The sequence below is a fragment of the Pan troglodytes genome, chromosome 4, assembly GCF_028858775.2.
Source record: "Pan troglodytes isolate AG18354 chromosome 4, NHGRI_mPanTro3-v2.0_pri, whole genome shotgun sequence".
In the NCBI taxonomy this organism is placed as follows: domain Eukaryota; kingdom Metazoa; phylum Chordata; class Mammalia; order Primates; family Hominidae; genus Pan; species Pan troglodytes.
This window is the reverse complement of record NC_072402.2, coordinates 178,892,780-178,903,675: the sequence shown is the minus strand read 5'-3', so window position 1 is coordinate 178,903,675 and position 10,896 is coordinate 178,892,780. Positions and strand designations below refer to the sequence as shown.

Here is a 10,896-nt window from a genome sequence, read left to right as displayed (position 1 = left end):
AAGGGGTCAGCGACCCTGGTGGACAAAGTTCCAAAACATGGCCAGCTGGTCCCCTAGAAGTTTGGTACATGGGATAAGCCAAGGCTTTTCTTCAGGAACAGGTTTTCCACCACGTCCCTGCCCAAGGCCCAGGGCATCCCCAAGTTTGCGTGAAGCCTGCCTGCCATGTCCACAGCCCATGCTGAGCCCTCCTGGAGCCACTAGAATGCTTGTTCCTGGGCATGTGATAAGCCCAGACAGCTTCCGCCTTGCAGGACAACTGTGTGCATCTGGCAGCAGTAGCCAGAGGGCCCATGGAAGACGGAGGTGAAACCAGATGCTGTGAGAACACTTTATTAGGCAAAACCGCATACTATACAAATGCTTATAAATGCAGCAGGAGATGTGAAGACACAAATGAACAAGCGCATAGTGACACATGGCTGTCAGAACACAGGAAAGAATCCACACTGCTTCCCCCCTTTACCTAGAAAAGGAGAGTTCTAGGCCACCTCCTCCTCAGCACACTCCTCATCCTCCTCCTCCTCCGCCGTGGCATCCTGATATTGCTGATATTCAGGCACCAGGTCGTTCATGTTGCTCTCGGCCTCGGTGAATTCCATCTCATCCATGCCCTCGCCCGTGTACCAGTGGAGGAAGGCCTTGCGCCTGAACATTGCTGTAAACTGCTCTGAGACACATGTGAAGAGTTCCTGGATGGCCGTATTATTCCCAATGAAGGTGGCTGACATTTTTAGCCCCCGGGGTGGGATGTCACAGATGGCTGTTTTTACGTTGTTGGGGAGCCAGTCAGCAAAGTAGCTGCTGTTCTTATCTTGAATGTTGAACATCTGTTCATCCACCTCCCTCATGGGCATGCGACCCCTGAAAATGGCAGCCGCCGTTAGGTAGTGGCCGTGATGGGGGTCACAGGCAGCCATCATGTTCTTAGCATCAAACATCTGCTGGGTGAGCTCAGCCACAGTCAAGGCCCAGTACTGCTGGCTGCCCCGGCTGGTCAGTGGGGCAAAGCCGGGCATGAAGAAATGCAGCCGGGGAAACGGAACCATGTTCATGGCCAGCTTCCGCAGGTCAGCATTCAGCTGGCCCGGGAAGCGCAGGCACATGGTGACCCCACTCATGGTAGCAGACACCAGGTGGTTCAGGTCACCATAGGTGGGTGTGGGCAGTTTTAGGGCCTTGGAACATATGTCATATAGCGCTTCGTTATCTATACAGAAGGTCTCATCCGTGTTTTCCATGAGCTGGTGGACTGAGAGGGTGGCGTTGTAGGGCTCCACCACGGTGTCTGACACCTTGGGCGAGGGCAGGATGCTCAATGTGTTTATGATCCTGTCTGGGTACTCCTCCCGGATCTTACTGATGAGAAGGGTACCCATCCCAGACCCAGTCCCCCCACCCAGGGAGTGGGTCAGCTGGAAACCCTGCAGGCAGTCACAGCTCTCAGCCTCCTGACAACGTCCATCACTGACTCCATCAGCTCCGCGCCTTCGGTGTAGTGTCCCTTGGCCCAGTTGTTTCCGGCCCCACACTGACCTGTAAGACGGTACAGCCAGTCACTCGACGGCCAGGTATACGGTCATCAGTGGTCACCACCATAATGCAGAAAGGGCCAAGTGTCACATGTGAGGTGAAAGCACCATTCGCCCTGCAGGTGGAGCAAATGAAACCCGCTCCCCCAGAGTTACAGGACAGCAGCTTCCCCTGTTAGAAATTAAGACAGGAGTCAAACCTGAGACGGGCTCACAGACCTCGCTGCAGGTGGCTCCTGCCCATTCTCAGGAAAGGCAGTAGCCACGACCCCAGCTCAGCTCCCGGCAAGGACATCAGTAGCTCCTCACCTTGAGGAGACACCCGGGCCTTCCTCCCGAAGCCCGTTTAGGACAGGCAGATTGAGCGACTCGACTCGGCGGATAGGAGGGTGTTCAGGGGCCCTGGCGCCACAGTTCCCACAGGATGACCTTGGGGTGTTCCTAGATTTTGAGCTGCCCTGGCTAAGGAGCCGCACCCCAGTCCTCGCCCGCAGCTCACCGGAAATGAAGTTGTCTGGCCTGAAGACCTGCCCGAAGGGCCCCGAGCGCACAGAGTCCATGGTGCCCGGCTCCAGATCCACGAGCACAGCGCGGGGCACGTACCTGCTACCTGCGTGGGGAGGGAGGGCATGAGCGAGGGGAGAGCTACGTTCCCAGGAGGGCGGTGGGGGAAGGACGAGGGTCTCACCGCTGGCCTCGTTGTAGTACACGTTGATGCGCTCCAGCTGCAGGTGGCTGTCCCCATGGTAGGTGCCAGCGGAGTCGATGGCATGTTCATCAGAGATCACCTCCCAGAACTGCAACAGACAGGAGGGGCCAGACAGGCCGGGGCTGAGTCACGGAGGCGCCCCAGCCCCTCTCCCACCCCCACCCTCATCCACACCCCCATCCCTAGGCCGCCCTGTCCCTGGGGTCCACCCCAGCCGCCTCACCAGCCGCCCAGTTCCACCGTCCCCGACAGGGAGCCCAGGGGCCGCAATGCAGGGGCACCGCTCCCGCCACTACCAACATCTTCCCCGGCCACCCGGCAGGCCCGGGCTGGGCCCTCAGAGCCCCGGCTGCCAACCTTGGCCCCGATCTGGTTCCCGTACTGCCCGATCTGCGTGAGCACAATCTCCCTCATGGCTAAGGCAGGATTAGGGCGGCAACAGAAGCGCGAGAAGGAGGAGCAGAGGCGCAGCGACCCAGCCCGCCCTCCGCTAACGCTTAAATAGCCCCGCGTCCACCTCCCTCAGCCTCCGATTGGGCTCCCAGAATAAGCAACAGCTTTACTTCCACACAGGTGCACCCACCTGTGAATCCCTTGGCGTTGAACGTCTGTTGGAGAACTCAGGTATCCTTGCTATGGTCCCTTCCACGTTGGGGAAAGCTGCTCAGCTGGAGAACTTCCTCCCACGTCTTTAGTAAGACTAAATTCCTAGCTGAGCTGAAACTGATTTTTCCTCCCATGTGGGAGGGGAAGACTCTTGTTTCCATATTCACAGAATGCCTTTGCACCTGTCCCAGATTGATGACATATTTTTGTAACTGATGAGTCTTTTCATCTATTAGGAGATCTGTGGTTAGGAAAGGCCTTCCACATGTTAACTCAACAGGACTTAATTATACGTTTTACTTTGGAGCAGTTCAAACCCGCAGTAAGCTATGGGTGTTAGAGATAGTCAGGCCTCTGATTTAGCTAGTCTTCTTTAGGATTAGCCCTTTCACCTTTCCAGAGGACTGCGGTCTCCAGCAGAGTGAAGGTAATATTGGATTCCTAAAGCTGAGGATAGGTGTTGGGTTACGCCTGCTGTGAAAGATGGGCCATTGTCACTTTGCAGGCTTTTGGATTACCCAAACTGAGGAGTTATTTCTTCTGGTAAACATTTTTCAGATGGGGTGGGGAATGCCTCGATCTAACCAGTGAAGGTATCAGTAAGCATTAGCAAATATTTGAATCTCCTGCAGAAAGGCTTCAGGGTAAATTAGAGTTGCCAGTTCTCATGTAGATAGGTTCCTCAATTTTGGACAGGTTTAACTGGAGAAGGAGAAAATTGCTGGCCGTTTGGGTCATGTCAGGCACAGAGCTCACAGGGCTAAGTCACCTGTTTTAGTGTCTTGAAAAGATTTACCCCTATAAACAAATGAGACATTAACAGAAACAAAGAATCCCTTCTAGGGTGAAAAGAATCATGAAAGTGCTGAGTTATACTCCTGTGATTGGTACTTGGCATTAGTAATTTATTACCATCATTCAGCCCGAGGGGCCCTGGACTGAAATGCAATCCCTGGACCATTTTTGTTCTTCTTCAGGGTATTCCAGCCCAGTTCTATGTATGCTGACCAGCACGCCCACAAGCTTCATTGGCCCTTTCAGTGCAGGGGCCTTGGCTGTGGCATCTACAAGGGCATTTCCTTTTACATGGTCAGTCTCTCTTTTGATCTCCTCTGCAATTAATTATAGTCACTTTTTGGCAGCAAAGCAGCATTCTAACAAGCTCAAAATCTGAATGATGTTGTATGGAAAAGCCCTTTGGGGTCAGGAGTCCCCACCCATTCCAAATTGCAGCATAAGCATGAAGCACTAAAAAATCAGACTTGGAATCAGTGTAAATGTTAACTTTTAAATCCTTTCCAACTGCAGGGGCCTAGTAAGTTCAATTAACTCAGCTTTTTGAGCTGAGGTCGAGGCCAGCAAGGCTTGTGCCTTGATTCTCTTGTGCTGACTACTAATAGCATATCTAGCCCTCCTGTTTTCCTGATGCATAAAAAAACTTGCATCTGTTAACCACTCTTCCTTGGGATGGTCAAGGGGCTCATCTCTCCTACGTCTGGCCTGCTAGAATAAATTTGTTTCATAACCTGTGACATGCTTTGGCTGTGTCCCCAGTCAAATCTTATCTTGAATTATAGCTCCCATAATTCCTACATATCGTGGGAGGGGCCCAGTGGGAGGTAATTGAATCAGGGAATGGGTCTTTCCCATGCTGTTCTCGTGACAGTGAATAAGCCTCATGAGATCTGGTGGTTTATTTATTTATTTATTTTTGAGACAGAGTCTTGCTCTGTTGCTCAGGCTGGAGTGCATTATCATGATCTTGGCTCACAGCAACCTCTGATTCCCGGGTTCAAGCGATTCTCCTGTCTCAGCCTCCCGAGTAGCTGGGATTACAGGTGCCCACCACCATGCCTGTCTAATTTTTGTACTTTTAGTATAGACGGAGTTTCACCATGTTGGCCAGGCTGGCCTCGATCTCCTCACCTCAGGTCATCCACTGCCTTGGACTCCCAAAGTGCTGGGATTACAGCTGATGGTTTTATAAAGGGGAGTTTCCCTACACAAGCTCTTTTGCCTGCTGCCATGTAAGAGATGTGACTTTGTTCCTCACCTGCCTTCTGCCATGAGTGTGAGGCCTCTCCAACCACGTGCAACTGTGAGTCAATTAAACCTCTTTTTTTATAAATTACCCAGCCTCAGATATGTCTTTATTAGCAGCGTGAGAACAGACTAATACAACCTGTATGCCAGAAAGGCTGGGAGCACCTGTGGACTCTGACAGGTAAGTAGCTGGGTTTATGGTTTGCCAGGCTTTAAGGGTTATGTCTGGAGGGTCGGTCTAGCAATAAGGCCTCACACTTTCATAAATATTCTCCTATTATCCACTGGTGCCCTTTAGCTTCTAGGACCACCTTCCCTTGTTGTGGGGTCAAAAACCTGTAGGTGCTGTTCTAATGTTAGTTTATTAGCTTTGCCAACTAGAAAAGTGGTAGCAGCAATAGCTCTAAGACATCAAGGCTACAAGTCAGAGGATCACTAAGGAAAGTAAAAGCTAAACTGTTTGGGGCTTCTTTCCTGGGGCAGCCTCCAGACTACTGCAAAACGGAGGCGGTGGGCAGAAAGGCAACAATATGCAGAGCACTCAGGTGAGGGACAAAGCACAAGGTGGACAGTCCAAAAACAGAAAGTGGCAAACATCTTGTTTAGCCAAATCCATTCTTCTCAATATTCCCCAGGGCCTCTAACCCTGTGGGCTTGGCCTCTAATCTGAGTATGACACCCCCAGGTCTCTAACTTTGGGCTGAGTCTCTCACCCTAATATTATACCCTAGGGCCTCTCACTTAAGTAATAGTGGGTAATCATTCTTGCCAACCTGAATGGCTTCGCGACTCTAAAAGACAGCCCACTTGCCAGCTGAATGATTCTATGTGGATTGTTTTCCTTGGAGTGGGGTCTTGTCTTGGTGTCCCTTCATGGTGTTGCTGAAAGATTTTGCTGGAAAAGAGGTTCCTGATACAGACCACAAAGTAGGATTCTTAGATCTTGTGCAGTAAAAAATTTGAGGTGAGTCAGAGAGCACAGTGAAAGAAGCAAGTTTATTAGAAATGACTCCATTACAGAGTTGGACATCCTCAGAAAACAAGAGCAGGAATGCATTGTCTTTTGTTAGTGTCTGTACTCTAACTATAAAGAGAAAGAGTTATAATTAAACTTGGAAGGTGCAGATGTACTCACTAAAGTCGGGGCTATTGCTTTTAACAGTGACCATTAACCCGTTAACCTAAGCTAGCTCGTTAATATTATCTTTAACAAAAAATGCTGCACTCCTAGGACATTTATACATTTTTCAGGCTTGGTGGAATATGTCTTGTATGGCCATAAATATTCTGCAATTGTAATCTGTGGCCAGTAAAAAAATGTGGCTATTTCCAGACCATAGGTATTAACCTTCTAGATGCCTTGTGAGTACCTAGCTACTCATATTAAGATAGAGAATTCTAGTCATGTTTATTAAACTAGAAGCTTGATAACCATGAGTTCCTCTAACACAGCAAGTCTACTCCTCAAGGAGAAAATGCATTTCTCAGGAATTTTGTGCATTTTGTATGGTGGCATTTGGTATGTTTACCAAAATGGCAGAAAAGAGTGAAATTAGTCCTCAAAGATTTCTCAAGATTGGATATAAAGTAAACAAAATGATTATAGTTAATATGCAAGTTGACACAGTTGATATGCAAAAGAAATTTTGTTTGAAACACAATGAGATTTTTATTTTTATTTATTATTATTATTTTGAGACAGAGTCTTGCTCTACTGCCCAGGCTGGAGTGCAGTGCACCATCTTGCCTTACTGAAACCTCCGCCTCCCAGGTTCAAGTGATTCTCCTGCCTCAGCCTCCCAAGTAGCTGGGATTACAGGCATGAATCACCACACCCCGCTAATTTTTGTATCTTTAGTAGAAATGGGGTTTCACTCTGTTGGCCAGGCTGGTCTCAAACCCCTGATAACAAGTGATCTGCCCACCTTGGCCTCCCAAATTCCTGGGATTACAGGCATGAGCTACTGCTCCCAGCCACAATGAGGCTTTTAAATAATTCTGATTTCCTGCTGTTGAGCAGGGAGCTGAGCAAATTCAACAGATCATGAGCCTAAAGTAGGAGAAGACTGAGGACAAACTCTAGAACACATGTGATTAAATTAATTACAATGGCAACCAAATCAAATTTAATAAGGCCATACCTCTTAGTTTCAAGATGTTTCCCCTCATTTTGAAATGTGGTGTTATTCAGTGGAAAAGAAAAATAGTGTTTATCTCCAGAGTAAAGAACAGGGTTCCCTGCAGGGACTGACTGACTGAGAGCTATGGCTCAGGATTAAAAATTCTCTTTTTTCCACTTACAAACTAAAAATTAATTTCTAAGCCCCTATTGACTAAATGGACCCCCCTTCTTGGATAAGGACATTCCAAAGTTACCCTGAAAAGCTAGTTCAAGCCATGGGTCACACCTGCCTCGTTAGACTCTCCTCCCTTTGGTTTTAATTGTAATTTTTAATTAATTTTTATGGGTACATAGTTGGTGTATATATTTATGGGGGTACATGACATACTTTGATACAGGCATGTAACAAGTAATACATAATAAAAAACAGGGTATCCGTCCCCTCAAGCATTTATAGCTTGTGTTATAAACAATCCAATTATACTATTTTAGTTTTTATAAAATATATAATTAAAATTTTTTTACCATAATCACCCTGTTGTGCTATCAAATACTGTCTTATTCATTCTTTCTAACAATTTTTTGTACCCATTTCACATCCCCACTAACCCCCTGTTCCCCCACTGCCCTTCCCAGCCTCTGGTAACCACCCTTATACTCTCTATGACATCAATTATTTCAAATTTTAGCACCCATAAATAAGTGAGGACATGTGACATTTTTCTTTCTGTGCCTGACTTATTTCACTTAACATAAAGACTTTCAGTTCCATTTCTGTTACTGCAAATGACAGACTCTCATTCTTTCTTATAGCTGAATAGCACTCCATTGTGTATATGTACCACATTTTCTCTATCCAGTCATCTGTTGATGGACATTTAGGTTTCTTCCAAATCTTGGCTATTAGCAACATTTGTTTTTGACTGACTTCTGGATAAAAGCCACCTTAACTGAGGTGAAATGATATCTCATTTTGGGTTTGATTTGCATTTCTATAATGATCAGTAATGTGGAGCACCTTTTCACTTGCCTATTTGCCATTTGTATGTCTTCTTTTCATAAATGTCCATTTAAATTTTTGTCCACTCTTTAATTGATTATATTTTTTCTATAGAATGTTTTGAACTCAATATATTGTAGTGTATTAGTCTGTTTCTGCACTGCTATAAAAAAACTGAGACTGGGTTATTTATCTATGTATTCAGATGAAGTCTTGCTCTGTCGCCCAGGCTGGAGTGCACTGGTATGATCTCGGTTCACTGCAACCTCCACCTCCTGGGTTCAAGCAATTCTCTGCCTCAGCCTCTTGAGTAGCCAGGATTACAGGCACCTGACACCATGCCCAGCTAAGTTTTGTATTTTTAGTAGAGACGGGGTTTCACCATCTTGGCCAGGCTGGTCTTGAACTCCTGACCTCGTGATCCACCCGCCGCAGCCTCCCAAAGTGCTGGGATTACAGGCATGCACCACTGCGCCTGGCGAGACTGGGTAATTTATAAAGGAAATAGGTTTAACTGAGTCACAGTTCCACATGGCTGGGGAGGCCTCAGGAAACTTACAATCATGGCAGATGGGAAGCAGGCACCTCTTCCATGATGGCAGGCGAGAGAGCATGTATGTGAAGCAAAGGGGGGAAAGCCCCTTATAAAACCATCAGATCTCATGAGAACTCACTCATTATCAGAAGAACAGCCTGGGGTAAACCAACCCCATGATCCAATCACCTTCTACCAGGTCTCTCCTTCAACACCTGGGGATTACAATTCAATATGAGATTTGGGTGGGGACACAAAGCCTAACCATATCATGTAACTATTAATTGCTTTTCAGATGGGTAATTTACAAATATTTTCTTCCATTCTGTGGGTTTTCTCTTCACTTTGTTTATTGTTTCCTTCACTTTAAAAAAGCTTTCTGACTTGCTGTAATTCCATTTGTCCATGTTTGCTTTGGTTGTCTGTGCTTATGGGGAATTATTTAAGAAATTTTTGTCCAAACCAATGCCCTAAAGAGTTTCCCCAGTGTTTTCTTGTAAAATTTTGATAGTTTGAGGTGTTAGGTTTAAGTCCTTAATTCATTTTAATTTGATTTTTGTATTTTGCAAGAAATAGGGTTCTAGTTTCATTCTTCTGCCTATGGCTTGCCAGTTTTCCCAGCCCTATTTATTACTGAAACTGTCTTGTTTTTTGTTGTATGTTATTGACACTTTTGTTGAAAATTAGTTTAGCTGTATGAGTTTGTTTCTAAGTTCTCTATTTCATTCCATTTGTCTTTATGTCTTTTTATTCTAGTGTCATGCTGTTTTAATTACTATAGCTTGATAGTACAATTTAAAACCATGTAATGGGATTCCTACAGTTTTGGTTTATATACTCAGAATAGCTTTGACTATTATGGTGTTTTGTGGTTCCATATATATTTCAGATTTTTTTTCTATTTCTGTGAGGAATGTCATTGTTATTTTGATAGAGATGGCATGAAATGTATAGATTGCTTTGGATCATATGGACATTTTTTAAAATACTGATTCTTCCAATCTGTGAACATAGAAATAACTTTCCATTTTTTTGTCTTCTCTTTCATTTCTTTTATCAGTGTTTTACATTTTTAACTGTTGAGAACTTTTATTTCTTTGGTAAATTCCCACACATTTTGTTTTATTTGTGGCTATTTCAAATAGGATTCCTTTTTTGAATTCTTTTTCAGTTTGTTGACTGTTGGCATATAGAAATCCTACTGATTTGTATATGTTAATTTTGTATTCTGCAAATTTACTCAAGTTATTACTTCTAATAGTTTTTTGATGGAAATATTATGCCATTCTCACATTGCTGTAAAAACAATCGGTGACTGGTTAATTTATAAAGGAAATAGGTTTAATTGGCTCATGGTTCTACAGGCTGTACAGAAAGCATAGCACTGGCTTCTGCTTCTGGTCAAGCCTCTGACAACTGACAATCAAGGTGAAAAATAAATCCAGTGCTTGCACATCACATGGTAAGTTTGAGGGCAGGGGGGAAGTGCTACACACTTGTAGATAACCAGCTCTCATGAAAACTTACTATTGTGAGAATGGCACCCAAGGAAATGATGCCAAACTGTTCATGGAAATCCTGCCCTCATGATTCAATCACCTCCCGACTAGGCCCACTTCCAACATTGAGGATTACATTTTAATATAAGATTTTGGTGGGAACACATACCTAAACTATATCATTTTGCCCCTGGCCATTCCAAGTCTCATATCCTTCTCATATTTCAAAATACAATCATGACATCCCAATAATCCCCAAAGTCTTCACTCATTTCAGCCTTAACTCAAAAGTCAAAAGTCTCATCTAAGACAAAGCTAGTTTATTCTTCCTATAAGCCTGTAAAATAAAAAACAAATTAAGTGCTTCCAAGATACAAATGGGGCATAGGCATTGGGTAAATACTCCTATTCTAAAAGGAAGAAATCAGCTAAAAAAAAAAAGAGGCCACAGGACCCATACAAGTCTGAACCCCAGAAGGGGAGTTATTGAATTTTAAGGCTCCAAAATAATTATTTTTGATTCTATGTCCCATTTCCAGGGCACACTAATGCCTTGGGACGTTTAGACCTTGTGGCTTTGCATGGTTCAGCCCCCACAGCTGCTCTCATGGGCTGGTATTGTGTGCCTCTGGCTGGTTTTGTGTGCTTCTGGCTTTTCCAGGTGCAAAGTGCAAGCTGTAGCTAGATCTACCATTCTGGGATCTGGAGGACAGTGATCCTCTCCTCACAGATCTACTAGGCCATGCCCCAGTGGGGAACCCACATGGGGATTGTAACCCTACATTTCTTTGCTGCATTGTTTTAGTAGAGGTTCTCCATGAGGGCTCCACCCTTGCAGCATGCTTCTGCC

The 10,896-nt window shown here is 45.3% G+C and overlaps 1 pseudogene; it reads right to left on the bottom strand.

Moving 5' to 3' along the window:
- Window positions 1-203: 203 nt before the first annotated feature.
- Window positions 204-10,896, bottom strand: part of LOC112207629 (tubulin beta-8 chain-like) — a 56,751-nt pseudogene continuing 46,058 nt past the window's right edge.